The 22,141-nt window shown below is 37.6% G+C and overlaps 2 non-coding genes across 2 annotated transcripts; one reads left to right on the plus strand and one right to left on the minus strand.

The window, feature by feature from the left end:
* Positions 1-3,474: 3,474 nt before the first annotated feature.
* LOC148579398 (small nucleolar RNA R71) lies at positions 3,475-3,582 on the plus strand. Its single transcript, XR_015899154.1, has one exon. It is a non-coding gene; the product is annotated as a small nucleolar RNA R71 (small nucleolar RNA).
* Positions 3,583-21,160: 17,578 nt separating this feature from the next.
* On the minus strand, positions 21,161-21,268 carry LOC148579399 (small nucleolar RNA R71). The gene has a single exon (XR_015895025.1). It is a non-coding gene; the product is annotated as a small nucleolar RNA R71 (small nucleolar RNA).
* Positions 21,269-22,141: the final 873 nt, after the last annotated feature.

The raw sequence follows: 22,141 nt of genomic DNA on the forward strand, positions 1-22,141 counted from the left end.
CATGCTCTTGTTGAGGTCCATGAGTGGGCTCTCTTGTTTGCTCCATCCTCTTCTTAGTGATGGGCTTGTCCCCTTCAATGCGGATGTCTTCCTCTATGATAACTCTGGCTGAATTACATAGGTGACAGATGAGATGAGGAAAGGCTAACCTTGCCAAAGTGGAGGGCTTGTCAACCACATTGTATAGTTCTAGAGATATGATCTCATGAACTTCTACTCCCTCTCCAATCATGATACTATGGATCATGATAGCCCAGTCCACAGTAACTTCAGATCGGTTTCTAGTAGGAATGATAGAGCGTTGGATAAACTCTAACCATCCTCTAGCCACGGGCTTGAGGTCAAGCCTTCTCAGTTGAACCGGCTTGCCTTTGGAGTCTCTCTTCCATTGAACTACTTCCACACAGATGTCCATGAGGACTTGGTCCAATCTTTGATCAAAGTTGACTCTTCTAGTGAAAGGATAAGGATCTCCTCTCATGATTGGCAAGTTGAATGCCAACCTTACAGTTTTCGGACTGAAATCCAAGTATTTCCCTCAAACCATTGTGAGCCAATTTTTTGGGTTTGGGTTCACACTTTGATCATGGTTCTTAGTGATCCATGCATTAGCATAGAAATCTTGAACCATTAAGATTCTGACTTGTTGGATGGGGTTGGTGAGAGATTCTGAACCTCTTCTTCGAACCTCATATCGGATCTCTGGATATTCACTCTTTTTGAGCATGAAGGGGACCTCGGGGATCACATTTTTCTTGGCCAAAACTTCATAGAAGTGGTCTTGATGGACTTTTGAGATGAATCTCTCCATCTCCCATGACTCGGAGGTGGAAGCAATTGCCTTTTCTTTCCTCTTTCTAGAGGTTTCTCCAGCTTTAGGTGCCATTAATGGTTATGGAAAAACAAAAAGCAGAGCTTTTTCCCACACCAAACTTAAAAGGTTTGCTCGTCCTCGAGCAAAAGAAGAAAGAAAGGAGGAGAAGAAGATGAAATGGAGGAGATAGAGGGGTGTTTGGTATTCGGCCAAGGGGGGTATTAAGTGTTTATGATTGTGAAGTTGAAGGTGGTAAGGAGGGGTATTTATAGGGTAAGAGAGAGAGAGAGAGAGAGAGAGAGAGAGAGAGAGAGAGAGGGAAGTCGTGTATGAAGGGGTTGGGTTTGGGAGGAAAATGTTTTGAATTTGAATGGTGAGGTAGGTGGGGTTTTATGATGGGTTTTGGAGAAAAGTGGATGGATATGAGTGGTGAAGAGATTAAGGGGAAGAGGGTAGGATTTGATGGGTGAATGGTGTTTGGGGAAGAGTGTTATGGAAAGGTGTGAAGAGGAGAGAACGAGAGGTGGGGTAGGTGGGGATCTTGTGGGGTCCACAGATCCTGAGGTGTCAAGGAATTTTGGTCCTTGCACCTTTCTGGCGTTTAACTTCAACTCTGCTACCTTTTCTAGCGTTAAACGCCAGGCTGATGCCCTTTTCCGGCGTTTAACGCCAATCAGACACCAGAAACCCTTTTCCGACGTTAAACGCCAGTCTGTCTGCCAATTCTGGCATTTAACGCCCAGAATGCTGCCAGAGTGGGCGTTAAACGCCCATTCTGCTATCCTTACTGGCGTTTAAATGCCAGTAAGCCTGTCCTCCAGGGTGTGCTATTTTTTATGCTTTTTTTTTTATTCTGCTTTAATTCTGCAGTTGTTTTTGTGACTCCACATGATCATCTACCTAAAGAAAACATAACATGACAATGGAAAACAAATGTTTATAAAAATAAATATAATTAAATAACATTAGGTTGCCTCCCAATAAACGCTTCTTTAATGTCAATAGCTTGACAGTGAGCTCTTAGAGAGCTTCACAGAGACTCAGAGCTTAATGGAGGCCTCCCAACACCAAACTTAAAAGTTAAGTGTGGGGGCTCTGTTTGAATCTGTATTGAGAGAAGGTTTTCATGTTTCCTCTCCATGGTTACAGAAGAAGATCCTTGAGCCTTAAACACAAGGTAGTCCTCATTCAATTGAAGGACTAACTCTCCTCTGTCCACATCAATCACAGCTCTTGCTGTGGCTAGGAAGGGTCTTCTAAGGATAATGGATTCATCCTCTTCCTTCCCAGTGTCTAGGATTATGAAATTAGCAGGGATGTACAGGCCTTCAACCTTCACTAAGACATCCTCTACAAGTTCATAAGCCTGTTTCCTTGATTTGTCTGCCATCTCTAGTGAGATTCTTGCAGCTTGTACCTCAAAGATCCCTAGTTTCTCCATTACAGAGAGTGACATAAAGTTTATTCCTGACTCTAGGTCGGACAGAGCCTTCTCAAAGGTCATGGTGCCTATGGTACAAGGTATTAAGAACTTTTTGAGATCCGATTTCTTCTGAGGTAATTTCAGTTGAACCAAAGCATTCAGTTCATTGATGAGCAATGGAGGTTCATCCTCCCAAGTCTTATTACCAAATAACTTGGCATTCAGTTTCATGATTGCTCCAAGATACTGAGCAACTTGCTCTTCAACAATATCTTCATCCTTTTCAGAGGAAGAATAATCATTAGAGCTCATGAATGGCAACAGTAAGTTCCATGGAATCTCTATGGTCTCTGTATGAGCCTCAGATTCCTTTAGTTCCTCATTAGAAAACTCCTTAGTGGTCAGTGGACATCCATTGAGGTCTTCCTCACTGGAATTTACTGCCTTTCCCCCCTGTGCATTCGGCCACATTGGGTATATTGATGGCCTTGCACTCTCTCTTTGGATTCTCTTCTGTATTGCTTGGGAGAGTACTAGGAGGGATTTTAGTAACTCTTTTACTCAGCTGACCCACTTGTGCCTCCAAATTTCTAATGGAGGACCTTGTTTTAGTCATGAAACTGAGAGTGGTCTTAGATAGATCAGAGACTATGGTTGCTAAGTCAGAGAGGCTCTGCCTAGAATTCTCTGTCTGTTGTTGAGATGATGATGGAAAAGGTTTGCTATTTCCAAACCGAATTCTCCCATCATTATTATTATTGAAGCCTTGTTGAGGCTTCTGTTGATCCTTCCATGAGAAATTTGGATGATTTCTCCATAAAGGATTATAGGTGTTTCCATAGGATTCTCCCATGTAATTCACCTCTTCCATTGCAGGATTCTCAGAGTCATAAGCTTCTCCTTCAAAGGAGGCTTCTTTAGTACTGCCGAATGCAGCTTGCAATCCAGTCAGATTCTGAGAAATCATATTGACCTGCTGAGTCAATATTTTGTTCTGAGCCAATATGGCATTCAGAGTATCAATCTCAAGAACTCCTTTCTTCTGAGTCATCCCATTATTCACAAGATTTCTTTTAGAAGTATACATGAACTGGTTATTTGCAACCATTTCAATGAGTTTCTGGACTTCTGCAGGTGTTTTCTTCAGATGAAGAGATCCACCAGTAGAGTGGTTCAATGACATCTTGGACAATTCAGACAGACCATCATAGAATATACATAAGATGCTCCATTCTGAAAGCATGTCAGAAGGACACCTTCTGATCAATTGTTTGTATCTTTCCCAAGCTTCATAGAGGGATTCACCTTCCTTCTGTCTGAAGGTTTGGACTTCCACTCTAAGCTTACTCATCTTCTGAGGTGGAAAGAATTTGGCCAAGAAAGCATTGACCAACTTTTTCCAAGAGTTCAGGCTTTCTTTAGGTTGTAAGTCTAACCATGTCCTAGCTCTGTCTCTTACAGCAAAGGGGAAAAGCATAAGTCTGTAGACCTTGGGATTAACCCATTGGTCTTAACAGTGTCACAGATTTGCAAGAATTCAGCTAAGAACTGATGAGGATCTTCCAATGGAAGTCCATGAAATTTGCAATTCTGCTGCATTAGAGAAACTAATTGTGGCTTAAGCTCCAATTTGTTTGCTCCAATTGCAGGAATTGAGATGCTTCTTCCATAGAAGTTGGAAGATGGTGCAGTAAAGTCACCAAGCATCTTCCTTGCATCTCCACCATTGTTGTTGGGTTCGGCTGCAATGTCTGCTTCTTTTTCAAAAATTTCTGTAAGGTCCTCTCCGGAGTGTTGTGCTTTAACTTCTCTTAGCTTTCTCTTCAGAGTCCTTTCAGGTTCAGGATCAGCTTCAACAAGAATGTCTTTATCCTTGTTCTTGCTCATATGAAAAAGAAGAGAACAGAAAAGAAGAGGAATCCTCTATGTCACAATATAGAGATTCCTTTATGTGAGTAGAAGAAAAGAAGAATAGAAGAATGAGAATAGAGAGGAGAGAGATGAATTCGAACACAGAGAGGGGGAGAGGGTTCAAATTATGAGTAGAAGAGAATTGTTAGTAAATAAATAAAATAAATAGAAAGAGATGAGAGAGGAAATTCGAATATTAATTAAAAGAAAAGAAAAATATTTTTGTTTTTATTTTAATTATAAGTTAGAATTTGAAATTTAAGAAAAGAAATAAAAGAAAATTGAAAACTAAATAAATCAATTAATTAAAAAGATTTTTGAAAAACTTGTTAGTTAATTTTCGAAAATGATGAGAGGAAAAAGTAGTTAGGTGGTTTTGAAAAAGATAAGAAATAGTAAACTTTTAAAATAAAAAAAAATCAAGTAGTTAATTGAAAAAGATTTGAAAATAAATTTTGAAAAGATAAGAAGTTAGAAAAAGATTTTGAAATTAAATTTTGAAAAATATATGATTGGAATTTATTTTGAAAAAGATTTGAAAAGGAAATTAAAAAGATTTAATTTTTAAAATTAAAGTTGATGACTTGACTAACAAGAAACTAAAAGATATGATTCTAGAATTTAAAGATTGAACTTTTCTTAACAAGAAAGTAACAAACTTGAAATTTTTTTAATCAAAACATTAAATGTTAGTAAAATTTTCGAAAATTATGAAATAAAGTTAAGAAAAAGATTTTGAAAATTAATTTTTTAAAAAAAATATTTTCGAAAACACATAAAAGAAAAATTAAAAAGATTTGATTTTGAAAAAGATTTGAAAAGATAGAATTTTTAAATTGAAATTTTGACTTGACTAACAAGAAACAACTAAATTTTAAAAATCTTTGACTAAGTCAACCCAAAATTTCGAAATTTATGAGTAAAATAAGGAAAGATATTTTTTTTTATTTTTTTTGAATTAATAAAGAAAGAGAAAAATAACAAAATGAAACAAATATAAAAATTTAGGATCGAAACAAACAATGCATGCAAGAACACTTTGAATGTCAAGATGAACACCAAGAACACTTTGAAGATCAAGATGAACATCAAAAACATATTTTTGAAAATTTTTAAGAAAAGAAAGATATGCAAGACACCAAACTTAGAAATTTTTAATGTTTAGACACCATGAATTCGAAAATGCACAAGAAAAACAACAAAAAACACAAAACAAGAAAATCACAAGATCAAACAAAGAAAATCATCAAGAACAACATGAAGATCAAGAAAGAACACATGATGAATTTTCAAAAATCTAGGAAAAAGTAAAATCATGCAATTGACACCAAACTTAAAATTTGACACAAGACTCAAACAAGAAACATAAAAAATTTTTGGTTTTTATGGTTTTATTAACTTTTTTGTATATTTTTCGAAAAAATTTTGGAGAAAGAGAATAAAGAAATTGAAAATTTTTAATAAGAATTCCAGGATTCATTCCATGTTAGTCTAAAGCTCCAGTCCAAAAGAATTAGACATGGCCAAATGGCCAGCCAAGCTTTAGCACAGAATTTTAAATTAGAATCCAAAGGTTCATGTAATGTTATTCTAAAGCTCCGGTCCAAAGGAATTAGACATGGCCAAATGGCCAGCCAAGCTTTAGCATAACAAATACATACAACAATCCAATGAATAAGAATTCAAAGGCTCCTTCAATAGCTGCAATGATAAGTTAAAGCTTCGGTCCAAAAGATTAGACATGGCTTAATAGCCAGCCAAGCTTTAACATATCATCATGAAGCTCGAAGGTGGAATTCATTCTTAAAATTTTTATGAGTTTTTTGAAAACTACATTTTTTTTTCGAAAATAAAAATAAAAAATCTTAAACATAAAATAAAATTACCCAATCTAAACAACAAGATGAACGGTCAGTTGTTCAAACTCAAAATATCCCTGGCAACGACGCCAAAAACTTGGTGCACGAAATTGTGATCACACTTTTCACAACTCCGCACAACTAACCAGCAAGTGCACTGGGTCGTCCAAGTAATACCTTACGTGAGTAAGGGTTGATCCCACGGAGATTGTCGGCTTGAAGCAAGCTATGGTCATCCTGTAAATCTTAGTCAGGCGGATTCAAATGGTTATGAGGTTTTGATAATTAAATGATAAATAAAACATAAAATAAAATAAAATACTTATATAATTCATTGTGGGAATTTCAGATAAGCGTTTTGAGATGTTTTATTGCTTCTGAACCTCTGCTTTCCTATTGTCTTCTTCCAATCATGCGTGCTCCCTTCCATGGCAAACTGTATGATCCTCTCGGATGAAAATTACCAGATACGGTTTCTGCACGGCTAATCAACTATCGGATTTCTCATCTCGGATGAAAAATACCAGGTACAGCTACCGCACGGCTAATTATCTATCGGTTCCCACTAGCGTCGGAATAGGATCTCTCTATCCTTTTGCACACTGTCACTGCGCCCAACATTCGCGAGTTTGAAGCTTGTCACAGTCATCCCTTCCTAGATCCTACTCGGAATACCACAGACAAGGTTTAGACTTTCCGGATCTCAGGAATGCTAACAATTGGTTCTAGCCTATACCACGAAGGTTCTAATCTCACGGATCCGGATGCTCTGTTATCAGGAGAGATGATGCAAATCGTGGATTACAGACCCAAAAGAATATACTCCGGCTGTCGTCCAATGACTACGTTGAACATCATGTAGACCGCTTGTGATTGTCAGGCACGCGGATCTTGGCTAAGCGAGTAATGAAGATAGTGGGTGATTGTCACGGGTCACCCCTTCATTATGACTTAACTAAATTAAGTATGAGAGTATATCTTGGAGAAGAAGTAAGCGTGAATTGAAAGAGAAACAATAGTACTTGCATTAATTCATGAAGAATAGCAGAGCTCCGCACCTTAATCTATGAGGTGTAGAAACTCCACCGTAGAAAATAGATAAGTGAAAAGAGGTCTAGGCATGGCCGAATGGCCAGCTTCCCAAATGGCATAAGATATGATAGCATCTGAATACAATAGTAAAAAGTGCTATTTATACTAAACTAGTTACTAGGGTTTACAGAAATTGAGTAACTAAGTGCAGATAGTGCAGAAATCCACTTATGGGGCCCACTTGGTGTGTGCTTGGACTGAGCATTGAGCTTTACACGTGCATAGGTCTTTTCTAGAGTTAAACGCCAGCTTGGATGCCAGTTTGGGCGTTTAACTCCAGTTTTGGTGCCAGTTCTGGCGTTTTACGCCAGAAAAATGGCCTCTGGCTGTCGTTTGGACACCAGTTTGGGCCACCAAATCTCGGGCAAAGTATGGACGATTATACATTGCTAGAAAGCCCAAGATGTCTACTTTCCAACGCAATTCAGAGCGTGCCAATTGGGCTTCTGTAGCTCCAGAAAATCCATTTCGAGTGCAAGAGGGTCAGAATCCAACAACATCTGCAGTCCTTTCTCAGCCTCTGAATCAGATTTTTGCTCAGGTCCCTCAATTTCAGCCAGAAAATACCTGAAATCAAAGAAAAACACACAAACTCATAGTAAAGTCCAAAAATGTTATTTTTGCATAAAAACTAATATAAATATAATAAAAAGTAACTAAAACATACTAAAAACTATGTAAAAATAATGCCAAAAAGGGTATAAAATATCCGCTCATCAACCAGCAAGTGCACTGGGTCGTCTAAGTAATACCTTACGTGAGTAAGAGTCGATCCCACGGAGATTTTCGGCTTGAAGCAAGCTATGGTTATCTTGTAAATCTTAGTCAGGAGATTAATGATAAAAATAATTTTTATTTATGAAAAGTAAATAACATGAAATAAATGATACTTGTGATTCAGTAATGAGGAACAGGTTGAGGTTCTGGAGATGCTCTATCTTCTGAATCTCTGCTTTCCTATTGTCTTCTTCTCCAAACACGCGTGGCTTCCTTCAATGGCAAGCTGTATGTTGGTGGATCACCGTTGTCAATGGCTACCATCCGTCTTCTCGAATGAAAAATACCAGGCACGGTTTCTGCACGGCTAATCAACTGTCGGATCTCTCGTCTTGGATGAAAAATACCAGGTACAGCTATCACACGGCTAATCATCTGTCGGTTCTCACTAGTGTCGGAATAGGATATCTCTATCCTTTTGCACACTGTCACTGCGCCCAACATTCGTGAGTTTGAAGCTCGTCACAGTCATCCCTTCCTGGATCCTACTCGGAATACCACAGACAAGGTTTAGACTTTTTGGATCCTAGGAATGCTGCCAATTGGTTCTAGCCTCTACCACAAAGGTTCTAATCCCACGGACTCGGTCCGTGGATTAGAGACCCAAGAGATACGCACTCAAGCTGTCGCCCAATAACTACGTTGAGCTCAGGTAGAATGGGAGTGGTTGTCAAGCACGCGTTCATAGATTTGAGAATGGTGGTGAGTGTCACGGATCATCATATTCTCTATATTGAAGTACAAGTGAGTATCTTAGAACAGAATCAAGGGTGATTGAATAGAAAACAATAGTAATGGCATTAATCCATTGAGATATAGCAGAGCTCCTCACCCCCACCTATGGGGTTTAGAGGCTCATGCTGTAGAAGATACAATGTGGAATGTAAAAAATGTCATGAGTTCCAAAATGAATCTCTAAAAGTAATTTTTATACTAAATTAGTAACTTAGGTTTACAGAAAATGAGTAACTAAGTGCAGAAAGTGCAGAAATCCACTTCTGGGACCCACTTATTGTGTGCTTGGGCTGAGCATTGAAGCTTTCACATGAATAAGCCATTCTTGGAGTTAAACTCCAGCTTGGGGGCCAGTTTAGGCGTTTAACTCCAGTTCTGATGCCAGTTTGGACCATCAAATCTCGGGAAAAATATGGACTATTATACATTTCTGGAAAGCCCAAGATGTCTACTTTCCAACTCACATGAGAGCGTGCCAATTGGGCTTCTGTAGCTCCAGAAAATCCACTTTGAGTGCAGGAGAGTCAGAATCCAACAGCATCTGCAGTCCTTTCTCAGCCTCTGAATCAGATTTTTGCTCAGGTCCCTCAATTTCAACCACAAAATACCTGAAATTACAGAAAAATATACAAACTCGTAGTAAAGTCCAGAAATGTGATTTTTGCATAAAAACTAATAAAAATATAATGAAAAGTAACTAAAACATACTAAAAACTACCTAAAAACAATGCCAAAAAACGTATAAATTATCCGCTCATCATGCATCAAGAAATCATTGTGCTAATTGTTATAAAATTAGTCACTCTTACTTACAATGCTTCATTGAAAAAAGAAAAGTAGGAAATCAAACTTACAATGTTGTTTGTAGCTTTAATGCACTTGGGCAACCAAAGTGAATTAACTTCAAAAGATCTAAATTAATTTGGATACCTAAGGTTGATTGAAATCTTATGCAGATGTGCCTAGCATCCAAGAAAAAGAAAGATATGTGGCACTTGGATAATGGGTGTTCTAGGCACATGACTAGAAGGTCAACCTTCTTCATCAAACTGAACAAGTATGATGGAGGTTTTGTGACCTTTGGAGATGATGGAAAAGGTAAAATTGTTGCTGTTGGAAAAGTAGGTAACAATAACTCTACTTTCATTGATGATGTCTTTTTAGTTAATGGCTTAAGGCATAATCTTTTGAGCATAAGTCAATTGTGTGATTTGGGTTATTTGGTGATCTATAAAAGATTAGAATGCTGTGTTGTGAATGAAAAGACAAATGATGTATTATTTATAGCTAAGCGTTGTGACAATGTGTATGGACTTACACTTGAACTAAAAGGATCAAAATGTAGCTTGTTTTCACTCTAAAGAATCTGAAAAGTGTCAATGGCACAAGAGATCGGGCCATGCTAGCATGTTTCAAATAAACAAGCTTATCAAGAAAGGATTAGTGAGAGGTCTTCCTTTGATAAAATTTGACAAAGACATCACTTGCGATGCTTGTCAAATAGGAAAACAAACAAAGAGTTCATTTAAATCAAAGGAAGACATCTCTACTAAAAAACCGCTTGAATTGCTACATATTGATTTATTTGTCCATGAAGAACTCAAAGCTTAGGTGGTAAACATTATGATTTGGTAATAAAGGTTGTAGAAGGCTCAGAGAAGGGGGGTTGAATCTATGACCTTCTTTTAAGTTACTGTAATAACCCTTTTTAAAACAAACTTGCAATCTGAATCTGTTTGAACTCAGCAGTGGAAAATTTATGAGACAATTTTATTTTGTCTCATGAATATCAGAAAACAGAACAGAGTAGGGAAGAGAGAAGCTGACACCATCATGTATCCTGGTTCGGTTGTCTTGTGCAATGCAACCTACGTCTAGTTTCCACCACAATAGTGGTGAAATTTCCACTATAGTTAAAGTATTACATACACCAATTCCACAGGATTGACACAATCCTTTCACACTCAAGTTCTAACCTAACTTGACTTGGTTATGCTAATACCAAACTCTTCCTCTTAGTTCTAACCCAACTAAGAAAGGGGTACCTCACAGGTACATGATACAAGATACAGACTTAACCTAAAGAAATCTGAAATAACTCTAGGCTTTTCACTCATGTGTATCTCTCTGCCTTTTTCTCTCTTAGGCTCTTTCAATGACTCTCTCATTCAGCCTTTTACCTCAAGAAATTACAGAAAGATAAACATTAAAATGTAAATTACAATCTGTAAAACATGAAGGAGATTGACTCTACAACAGCCTCTTTGCTATGTGATAAACCAGATTTGCTAGCCTCTGATTCAGTTCTTCATTCTGACGGAATGCTCCTTTGACTAGGATGCATTGTCCAAGGAGATAAACTTCTTCAGAGAGCTCTTCTCAGAACATACACCTCAAGAACACTGGTTATCTCTCCTTAGTTTTTGAATGGTGAACCAACTTCTTTTGTATCTCCTTGCATGTTGCTGAGTTGCTCTCCCTAGGTCAACTCTCAAGCTTTGTGCTTCACCAACTCACCATCTCACTTTTTGCCATTAATCTTCAAAATAGGAACTTTGGTTCTGATCTTCTCTTATTGACCGAAGGCCACAAGACAGCAGAAACAGATATCTTAAATGGTAAACCCAGATCTTGGCCATTGAAACAACTTGGTCCCCAAGACACACTTATGACCGTAGATGCATAGTAGTGAAGAACAGAGATCATCTTTTCCATGTAACCCAGAATGGATAGGCAGAACGTTGAAGATGAAGAGAAGAAGATATGATGCATGTATAAGGAAATGAAATCACCTTTTAGCTTCTAACTTCTTGATATAGTTTAATGTGGGTGATTAGACTTCAACCTTTTGCTTAACCTTCTCTTTCTTGCTTATTTGGTGAACAACTTAGGAACTAAGCTTTCTCTTACTTCTCTGATTTCTGACCAAGAGGGAAAAAGTACACATTGCTTTTGGCGAAAGTAAATGAGAGGGAATTGCTTGCTATTGGGCTTGGATCAGATATCATTCATGTAGCCCGTTTATTTCTTTGCTTGATTTCTTTTGGGCTTCCTTTGGATTGTAGCCCACCAGCCTTGTTTTTATTTTTCATCCACTTGGGCTGTTGCAATAATGAGTTTTGGCCTGCAACATTTAATCATAAATAATCAACACTAATGATTTAATTTGCCCAATAAAATAATATTTGTCATCATTAATTAATTTAGTTAATTTCTTAACTCAACAATCTCCCCCTTGATGACAAACATAATTAAACATTAACCAAAGGAATTGAAATTTAATAGAGTTAAGAAACTTCCCTTTGAATGATATTGCTTGCTTTTGTTACTCCCCCTTTCTTTTTCAAGAGTAGCTCCCCCTATATTTAAGCTCTTCCTTTTTGTTCCTGTTTACATTATACTTATAGAGAGCACAATAAAGAGCTACACAAAATTCATCTTGACTAAGGGAGTTTAAACAACCAGCAGCACAAAACCAGCCCAATATTCAACATGTCATGTCAGCACTTTTAACAAAGGAACCATTTTAGAAAATGATCATGCTTCAATCAAAACAGGGCATTAAGACTATCATCATAACATAAAAATGAGTTCCAAATCTCATGCCAAAAACTCACTGCAATAGCAGTATTTGCAGATCAAATTCTCATGCAATAAAGAATAATAGTAGCAGTAAAATATCACAGCAAATATGCATAACCTAGCTACTAAAATATCACAGCAATACGCTACTACTCCCCCTTTTGTCATCAAGGGTGGAAAGTAGGCAATATCAAGTAAAATCCGCACCTTAAAACTTGCAAGAAAAGTTAATGCACAGTCTAAAACACCAAATTAATTTAAGGTAAGTGCAGCAGTAGTTAGAGTATTACAGTCATCCGAAATAACAGACAGCAGTTCAAAAAAACACAAGAGAAACAGTTTTCATGAGACAAATCTAGGCATCTGAACCAGTTCCCTCCGAATCAGCTTCTTCTTCAGCATCAGTGGCATGATCTTTATCTTGTTGAAGATTATCAATGAACTTCATAAATACAGCCACTCTATCCCTTAATTTTTGGAGGAAATTCTCATGCTTGCTTGTTAGCTTTCTTTGTTCCTTACTCATGGCAATCATGTGATTGGATTGGGAGACAAATTCTTGGACCACGTCACGAACAACATTAAACAGAGCAGATTTTTGTCCAGTGGAGATGGAAGTGCCTTCAGTGAAAGGAGGAGGAGATTTCTCAGGAATGAACTGATGCCAGAGCATCTTAGGCTAGTTTCACTAGCCTTTTTCTTTGTTTTTAATAGGTTTTATGCACTTTCTTGAGTTATAAGTAAGCAATTGGGTTAGAAATTCATGTATGCCTAGATTCATCCAACCATAGTTAATTTGATGCAATTTCATGAGAATTAGGCTATAATTACTTGTATGCTAAGAATGATGAGAATTTTCATGACTTTAGCAAGGCTTTGATGCATAAATTGGTTGATGACAGGTGAAGAAAAGCATGGGAGGAAGTTGAAGAAGGAGCATGGATGGAAAGAATGAACAAGAAGCAACGTTGGCGGCCAAGTTGGACCACCAACGTTGCCTCAAACGTTGAGAAAGAAGCAGAGCAAGATTCTGCATAATCTGCTGGTACCCACGTTGGAAGGAACGTTGGCAAGCCAACGTTACCCCCAACGTTGTGATAAAATGTGCTTTCTGGAGATTTTAAAAACCTGCAGTGACACGCACGCGTGCTACATGCGTACGCGTGGACTGGAAATTCTGACAATCCACGCGCACGCGCAGCTGGCGCGTACGCGTGGATGGGTAACGTTGGACCCCAAACGCTTCCCCGAACGTTGATGGCCAATGTGCACGATTGTGATCTCAAAATTCTGAATTTGAAAATGTGCAACGACGCGCACACATCTATGGTGTGTACGCGCAGGCTTGACTTTTGAGAATCCACGCGCACGCGTGGATAGGCCAACGTTGGAGGGAATGTTGCCAGTCCAATACTGAAGCCAACGTTCTTCTAAATGCTTTTAAAACTGGAAGTGGGATTTTTGCATCCACGCGCATGCGTACAACACGCGCACGTGTGAATGAGCAATCTGTCCCCAAGGGCGCAAACGCGCAAGGCACGCGTACGCGTGGGTAGCAGAATGTTGGCACTCCAACATTGAGTCAAATGCCAATGACAGCAAGTGTATCTAGTTTTTAAGAAAGGCATTTGAGTCAACGTTGACCATCAAACGTTGACTCCAACTTGAGCACCAGAACTTTGCAATTCAAATAGATCTCTTCTCAACAGCAAGGAAAACCAATTGGAGCGACTTCAACCCAATTCCATCAAGGTCAAAAGCTCAATTGAGAGATTGAAGATCAATGGAAGAGAGTGTATAAATAGCTTAGGATTTAAGTTAGAAAAAAAGAATTTTTAATTTGGCTAGCGACACTCTGCTAATTTTGATTTTTCTGCAATTCTTTCAATTTTGAATGTATCTTTCAATTCCATTTTCCATTTTGAGAGCTATAAACAACTAAACCCCTTTCATTGGGTTAGGGAGCTCTATTGTAATTCAATGGATCAATAGTAGTTTTCATCTTCTCCTTCTTTCTTTTCTCTTGATTTTGTTAGAAAGCTTTCGATCTTAATTCAATTGGGTAGTTGTCTTGACAGAGAAGCTACCCATAATTGGAATTCCTCTGATCCTTGAGAGAGGTATGAGGAATTCATGCTGGAAATGCTTTCTCACATTGGATTAGATTAGGGGTTGGATGGATATTGTGACATTTAATCCTACCAATACTTTGATCTATGAATTTGTGTGGTCTAATCAGTGACCGAACTTCATCTCTTCCCATGAGCAATTAAATCAAGACATTGGGCAATTGTTCATGCTTAGAGAGATTGGTGAGCCAAGACATTTGGATCCAATCATCTAAGATTGCCAAGCAAAGTCAATGAATGCATTGATTGAGGAAGAGATGAAAATGAATTGATCCGGAGAGTTCAATATCTCCTGAAACCCAATGAATCCCCATCTCTGATCTACCCATTCTTTTATATTCTACTTCTTTAATTTCATGCTAGATCCCCATTCCCATTTAATTCCTTGCACTTTAAGCTTCTGTCATTTAATTTCCTACAATTTAATTTCTGTCATTTAATTTCTTGCAATTTAAGTTTTCCGCCAAATTTACATTCTGCAATTCTCAACCAAATCTGATTTCGCTCAACTAGCACAATTCTCCAATTAACATTGATCAACCAACCAATCCCTGTAGGATTCGACCTCACTCTACAGTGAGTTTTTACTTGACGATAATCCGGTGCACTTGCCAGAAGGAAATTGTTGAGAGACAGTTTTCAGGTGAATCATGAACTCGTCATTTTCATCATTTAGAACCACTCTCTCAGAACGAGTAGGTCTTTTTTGCTGTTTCACTGCACCACCTCCCTTTAGATCTGAATGTCTATTTTCATAATCCTCATTGGACAAATTAACATCAAAATACTCAAAGATACAAGTTAGAAACATGCCATAAGGAAGGGCTTTATCTTTCTCACTTCTAACAGAGTCAAACATGTATCTAACCATCAAATAAGCAAAAGAAATTTCTGTTTTAGTGAGCAGGGCATACAAAATAAGAGTGTCAGTATAAGATACCCTTTGATATAAACCACTTTGAGGAAGAATGATGTGGTTGACAATACGGTGCAACTGAGCACGTTCATATCCTAGGTCTTTGTGAGTGGGTGCAATCCCATCAATCAAGAAAAATGTTCACAAATATGAGCCAAAGCATCATTGAAAGAAATACCAACTCCTTCATCCCACTTAATGAAAGTATAAGAACAAGCTCTAACATCAGTATATTTCAATGAATCACTGATTGTTTCATTATTTAAAACAATATATCGGCCCTTGACATAAGAATGCACACTTCTGTCATGATATGTCATGTTAATATGTCATGTTAGCATAAAACTCTTTGACCAAAAGAGGGTAAACAGGCTTTTTAATGTTAAAAAGGTGATTCCAGTCTAAAAAATCTAAATTTTCAACAAATAGAAAACCTTTTTTTTTTAAGTTTGTCAAGTCAGCAAAAAAAGAGGAACACAGGGTAAGGTACTTAATAACTCCTTCATAAAAGTCATTGTTCATGGCAGACTTAAATTTATAAGGGTTATAGTTGGAAGGAGAAGTCATAAAGTGGAATTTATGAGCAAATGGATCAATGTCTGGTTCTCTAACAGATTTAAGAGGGAGTCGAGGTTTACCTCTTTGAGAACGCAAGGGAACAGACCTTGTCTTAGGTTGTGTGGGCTCAGAGGTAGGTTCAATCGCGGCTGGTCTTTTCCCTTTCGATGAACTCGACTTCGACGAACCCGGTTTGGATGGAGGTTCCTTCGGTGGTGGCGTCTGCTTGGCTGAAGGTGGAAACCTAGAAGGATTCTTAGTGCAAGCCATAGGATCCGGACGAGGAGGTGAGGTTGGAGGAGAAGGAGAAGGAGTGAAGGTTCGGTCCTGAAAACGAGTGGAGGGTTTTTGTTTTGCAGGAAGCTTGTATATCTTCTCACGAGGAGGCTTTTAAGATATGGTTTTCTTCCTTATTTGGTTGGTTTCATACTTTTGAAGAAAGAGAAGCAATAAAGTTAGTGGGGAGAAACTAAAGGGTTGCAGGAGTTATGGAGGGAGAAGAAGAAGTATTGGTAACCATACCCAAAAGAAAATTTTTTAAAACCATGCAACTGCATCACCTCTGATTTGACTTGAAAGGACTTGACATCACAAAAAGAAAGATTTTATTTTATTTAAAATTAAAAGGGAAATTAGTTTTAAAGTTTAAAACTTTTTGGACTTAAAAAAAACTAAAGCAAACAGGCCAACAAAAACAAAACAAAACTCATGTAACATTCATATTGATCCCAGAGGTGGTTTGGTTTAAGAAAACACATTAGACCACTCATGTTCCGATTTTTTGAGGTTGGCCCAGATAAATCTGCACGTGCAACAAGCCCAGAGAACGCTGTTTGAAGAGAACGTTCTTTACTTGCCCAGAATTATCTCATACCTGTTTATGAGACAAAAATTCCAACAAACACATCAGCAACTTTCAAACAATGAATCATAGCTTAAAATCCCTAGACTAGTCCTAAGCATACAAAATCTGTCCTCAGCTAGTGGTTTTGTGAAAATATCTGCTAATTGCTCCTCTGATTTAACAAATTGAATGCTAATATCCCCCTTTTGAACATGTTCTCTTATTGAGTAAAATTTCACTTCAATATGCTTAGTCCTAGAGTGCAAAACTAGATTTTTAGATATATTGATGGCACTCATATTATCACACAACAAGGGAATATTTACAGCATCTAATTTGTAATCAGCAAGCTGTGTTTTTAACCACATAAGCTGAGAACAATAAGAAGAAGCAGCTATATACTCAGTCTCTACAGTGGATAAAGCCACTGTTGGCTGCTTCTTACTTGACCAAACATTCAAGGACTTTCCAAGGAAGCAACATAAGCCTGATGTGCTTCTTCTATCAACTCTATCACCAGCAAAATCTGCATCACAATAACCAACTACAGAAAAATCATGAATCTTAGGATACCAAAGACCAAAATTGGATGTGCCATGAATATATCTAATGATAATCTTAACTGCAGAAAGATGAGACTTGATGAGCGGATAATTTATATGCTTTTTGGCATTGTTTTTAGTATGTTTCTAGTATATTTTAGTTAGTTTTTATTATGTTTTTATTAGTTTTTAAATAAAAATCACATTTCTGGACTTTACTATGAGTTTGTGTGTTTTTCTGTGATTTCAGGTATTTTCTGGCTGAAATTGAGGGACCTGAGCAAAAATCTGATTCAGAGGCTGAAAAAGGACTGCAGATGATGTTGGATTCTGACCTCCCTGCACTCGAAGTGGATTTTCTGGAGCTACAGAAGCCCAATTGGTGCGCTCTCAATTGCGTTGGAAAGTAGACATCCTGGGCTTTCCAGCAATATATAATAGTCCATATTTTGCCAGAGATTTGATGGCCCAAATTGGCATTCCAAGTCAGCATAGCAATTTTGGCGTCAAAACGCTAGAACTGGCATAAAAGCTGGAGTTAAACGCCCAAACTGGCATAAAAGCTGGCGTTTAACTCCAAGAAAAGTCTCTACATGTGAAAACTTCAATGCTCAGCCCAAGCACACACCAAGTGGGCCCGGAAGAAGATTTTTGCATTAATTACTTATTTCTGTAACCCTAGGCTACTAGCTTCTATAAATAGGACCTTTTGCTATTGTATTTTCATCCATCTTTGATTAGTCTTATGCTATCTTAGACCTTTATGGGGGCTGGCCATTCGGCCATGCCTGGACATTCATTACTTTTGTATTTTCAACGGTGGAGTTTTTACACACCATAGATTAAGGTGTGGAGCTCTGCTGTTCCTCATGAATTAATGCAAAGTACTACTGTTTTCTATTCAATTCACGCCTACTTCTTCTCTAAGATATACACTCGTTCTTTAACCTTAAGAATGTGATGATCCGTGACACTCATCATCATTCTTACCTATGAACGCGTGCCTGACAACCACTTCTGTTCTACTTGCAATAGCTTGAGTGCGTATCTCTTAGCCTCCTGGTTCATAACGCATGGTTGCCTCGCCTAACAACCGAGCCTTACATTCCATGAGATCAGAGTCTTCGTGGTATAGGCTAGAATCAATTGGCAGCATTCTTGAGATCTGAAAAGTCTAAACCTTGTCTGTGGTATTCCGAGTAGGATCTGGGAAGGGATGACTATGATGAGCTTCAAACTCGTGAGTGTTGGGCGTAGTGACAGACGCAAAAGGATCAATGGATCCTATTCCAACATGATCGAGAACCGACAGATGATTAGCCGTGTGGTGATAGCGCATTTGGACCATTTTCACTAAGAGGACGGGAGGTAGCCATTGACAACGGTGAAACCCAACATAAGCTTGCCATGGAAAGGAGTATGAATGATTGGAAGAAGGCAATAGGAAAGCAGAGGTTCAGAAAGAACAAAGCATCTTCATACGCTTATCTGAAATTCTCACCAATGAATTACATAAGTATCTCTATCCTATTTTATGTTTTATTTATCTTTTAATTATCAATTCTCCATAACCATTTGAATCCGCCTGACTGAGATTTACAAGATGACCATAGCTTGCTTCAAGCCGACAATCTCCGTGGAATCGACCCTTACTCACGTAAGGTTTATTACTTGGACGACCCAGTGCACTTGCTGGTTAGTTGTGTGGAGTTGTGACAAAGAGTTGAGATTACAATTGTGCGTACCAAGTTGTTGGCGCCATTGATGATCACAATTTTGTGCACCAAGTTTTGGGCGCCGTTGCCAGGGATTGTTCGAGTTTGGACAACTGACGGTTCATCTTGTTGCTCAGATTACGTAATTTTATTTTATGTTTAAGCTTTTTATTTTTCAATTTTCGAAAAATTTCAAAAAAAAAAATATATTTTACTTTGTTCTTCAGAATTTTTAAGAATGAATTCTAGAGTTTCAGATGATACTTTCATCATCACATGAGCTAGTTGATTCCCATCAATTTGGCTGTTGTATGTAATGTCTGCTGAAGCTTGCCTAGCCATGTCTAATCTTTTAGACTGAAGCTTTAGACTAACATTGCATGATTCCTAGAATTTCGATTAAAAAATTTGAGTTTAATTATTTTCTCTTAAATTTTCGAAAAAAAATAATACAAAAAAATTTTATAAAATCATAAAACCAAAAATATTTCGTGTTTTTTGTTTAAGTCTAGTGTCAATTTTTAAGTTTAGTGTCCTACATATTTTTAACTTTCTTGCAATTTTTTGAATATATGCATTATGTTCTTCATTAATCTTCAAGTTGTTCTTGATGATTTCACTGCTCTGATCTTTAATTTCTCTTGTTTTGTGTGTTTTGTTGTTTTTCATATGCATTTTTAATTTGTCATTGTCCCTAGTATACAAACTTCTAAGTTTGGTGTCTTGCATGCATTGTTTGTTTGATCTTAAGTTTTCCATGATTAGTCGCATTTTGGTTGTTTCTCATCATTAAAAATTCAAAAATTTTCAAAACTATGTCTTTTCAAGTCAATAATACAGAGAATTGAAGATTCAGAATATACAGCAGAGGAATTACAGAGAAAAAGCTAGGCGTTCAAAACGCCCAGTGAGGAAGGAAAACTGGCGTTTAAACGCCAGCTAGAGTACCTGGCTGGGCGTTAAACGCCCAAAAATGTAGTATTTTGGGCGTTAAACGCCAGAATGGATACCATTCTGGGCGTTTAATGCCAGGATGGCACAAGAGGGAAGATTTTATTTTTAATTCAAATCTTTTTCAAATTTTCATAATTTTTCAAAATTAAATTTTTTTCAAATCATATCTTTTCAAAATCAATTTCTTTCCATTCTTTTCATTTTCAAAAATCCTTGCTACAATTAATGATTTGATTCAAAATTTTCAAGTTGTTACTTGCCTATTAAGAAAGGATCAAATTTTTAAATTCTAGAATCATGTCTTTTAATTTCTTGTTAGTCAAGTAATCAACTTTAATTTTAAAACCTTCTTTTTTAATTTGATTTTCAATCATATCTTTTCAATCATATCTTCTCAATCACATCTTTTTCAAAATAATTTTCAATCATATCTTTTTAATTTTTAATTTCAAAAATTGTTTTCAAAATCAATTAACTATTACCTCAATTTCAATTTTCGAAATCATCAACCAATTTTTCAAAATCTCTTTTAATTATTTCAAAATCTTTTTAATTTAATTTCGAAAATTCTTTCCCCCTTTCTCACATTCTTCTACTTAAAGGACTAACACTCCTCCTCAATGTGCAATTCGAACTTTCTCCTTCTTTATATGTTCGAATTTTTCTCCTTCTACCTCCTCCTTCTATTCTTCTTTTCCTGTGACATCTCAAGGAATCTCTATACTGTGACATAGAGGATTCCATACTTTCTTCTCCTCTCTTTCATATGAGCAGGAGCAAGGACAAGGGCATTCTTGTTGAAGCTGATCCTGAACCTGAAAGGACCTTGAAGAGAAAGCTAAGAGAAGCTAAAGTACAACTCTCTTCAGAGGACCAAACAGAAATTTTCAAACAAGAAGAAGCCATGGTAGCCGAAAATAACAACAATGCCAACAATGCAAGGAAGGTGCTTGGTGACTTTACTGCACCTACTCCCGACTTTTATCGGAGAAGCATCTCTATCCCTACCATTGGAGCAAACAACTTTGAGCTTTAGCCTCAATTAGTTTCTCTAATGCAACAGAATTGCAAGTTTCATGGACTTCCATTAGAAGATCCTCATCAGTTCTTAGCTGAATTCTTGCAAATCTGTAATACTGTTAAGACTAATGGGGTTGACCCTGAGGTCTACAGACTTATGCTCTTCCCTTTTGCTGTAAGAGACAGAGCTAGGACATGGTTGGACTCACAACCTAAAGAAAGCCTGAACTCTTGGGAAAAGCTAGTCAATGCCTTCTTGGCAAAGTTCTTTCCACCTCAAAAATTGAGTAAGCTTAGAGTGGAAGTCCAAACCTTTAGACAGAAAGAAGGTGAATCCTTCTATGAAGCTTGGGAAAGATACAAGCAATTGATCAGAAGGTGTCCTTCTGACATGCTTTCAGAATGGAGCATCATAGGAATCTTCTATGATGGTCTGTCTGAACTGTCCAAGATGTCATTGGACAGCTCTGCTGGAGGATCTCTTCATCTGAAGAAGACGCCTGCAGAAACTTAGGAACTCATTGAAATGATTGCAAATAACCAATTCATGTAAACTTCTGAAAGGAATCCTGTGAATAATGGGACAAATCAGAAGAAAGGAGTTCTTGAGATTGATACTCTGAATGCCATATTGGCTCAGAACAAAATATTGACTCATCAAGTCAATATGATTTCTCATAGTCTGTCTGGAATGCAAGCAGCAACAGGCAGTACCAAAAAAGCTTCATCTGAAGAAGAAGCTTATGATCCTGAGAACCCAGCAATGGAAGAGGTGAATTACATGGGAGAACCCTATGGAAACACCTATAATCTTTCATGGAGAAATCACCTAAATCTCTCATGGAAGGACCAACAGAGGCCCCAACAAGGCTTCAACAACAGTAGTGGGGGAAGAAATAGGTTTAGCAATAGCAAGCCTTTTCCATCATCTTCTCAGCAACAGACAGAGAATTCTAAGCAGAGCTACTCTGACTTAGCAACCATAGTCTCTGATCTAATTAAAACCACTCAAAGTTTCATGACTGAAACAAGGTCCTCCATTAGAAATTTGGAGACACAAGTGGGTCAGCTGAGTAAGAAAGTCACTGAACTCCCTCCTAGTACTCTCCCAAGCAATACAGAAGAGAACCCAAAGAGAGAATGCAAGGCCATAAACACGTCCCACATGGCCGAATGCATAGAGGAGGGAAAGGCAGTGATTTTCACTGAGGAAGACCTCAATGGACGTCCACTGGCCTCCAAGGAGTTCCCTAATAAGGAACCATGGGAA

This window comes from Arachis ipaensis, chromosome B10, assembly GCF_059453495.1.
Source record: "Arachis ipaensis isolate K30076 ecotype BB chromosome B10, ASM5945349v1, whole genome shotgun sequence".
Taxonomy (NCBI): Eukaryota; Viridiplantae; Streptophyta; class Magnoliopsida; order Fabales; family Fabaceae; genus Arachis; species Arachis ipaensis.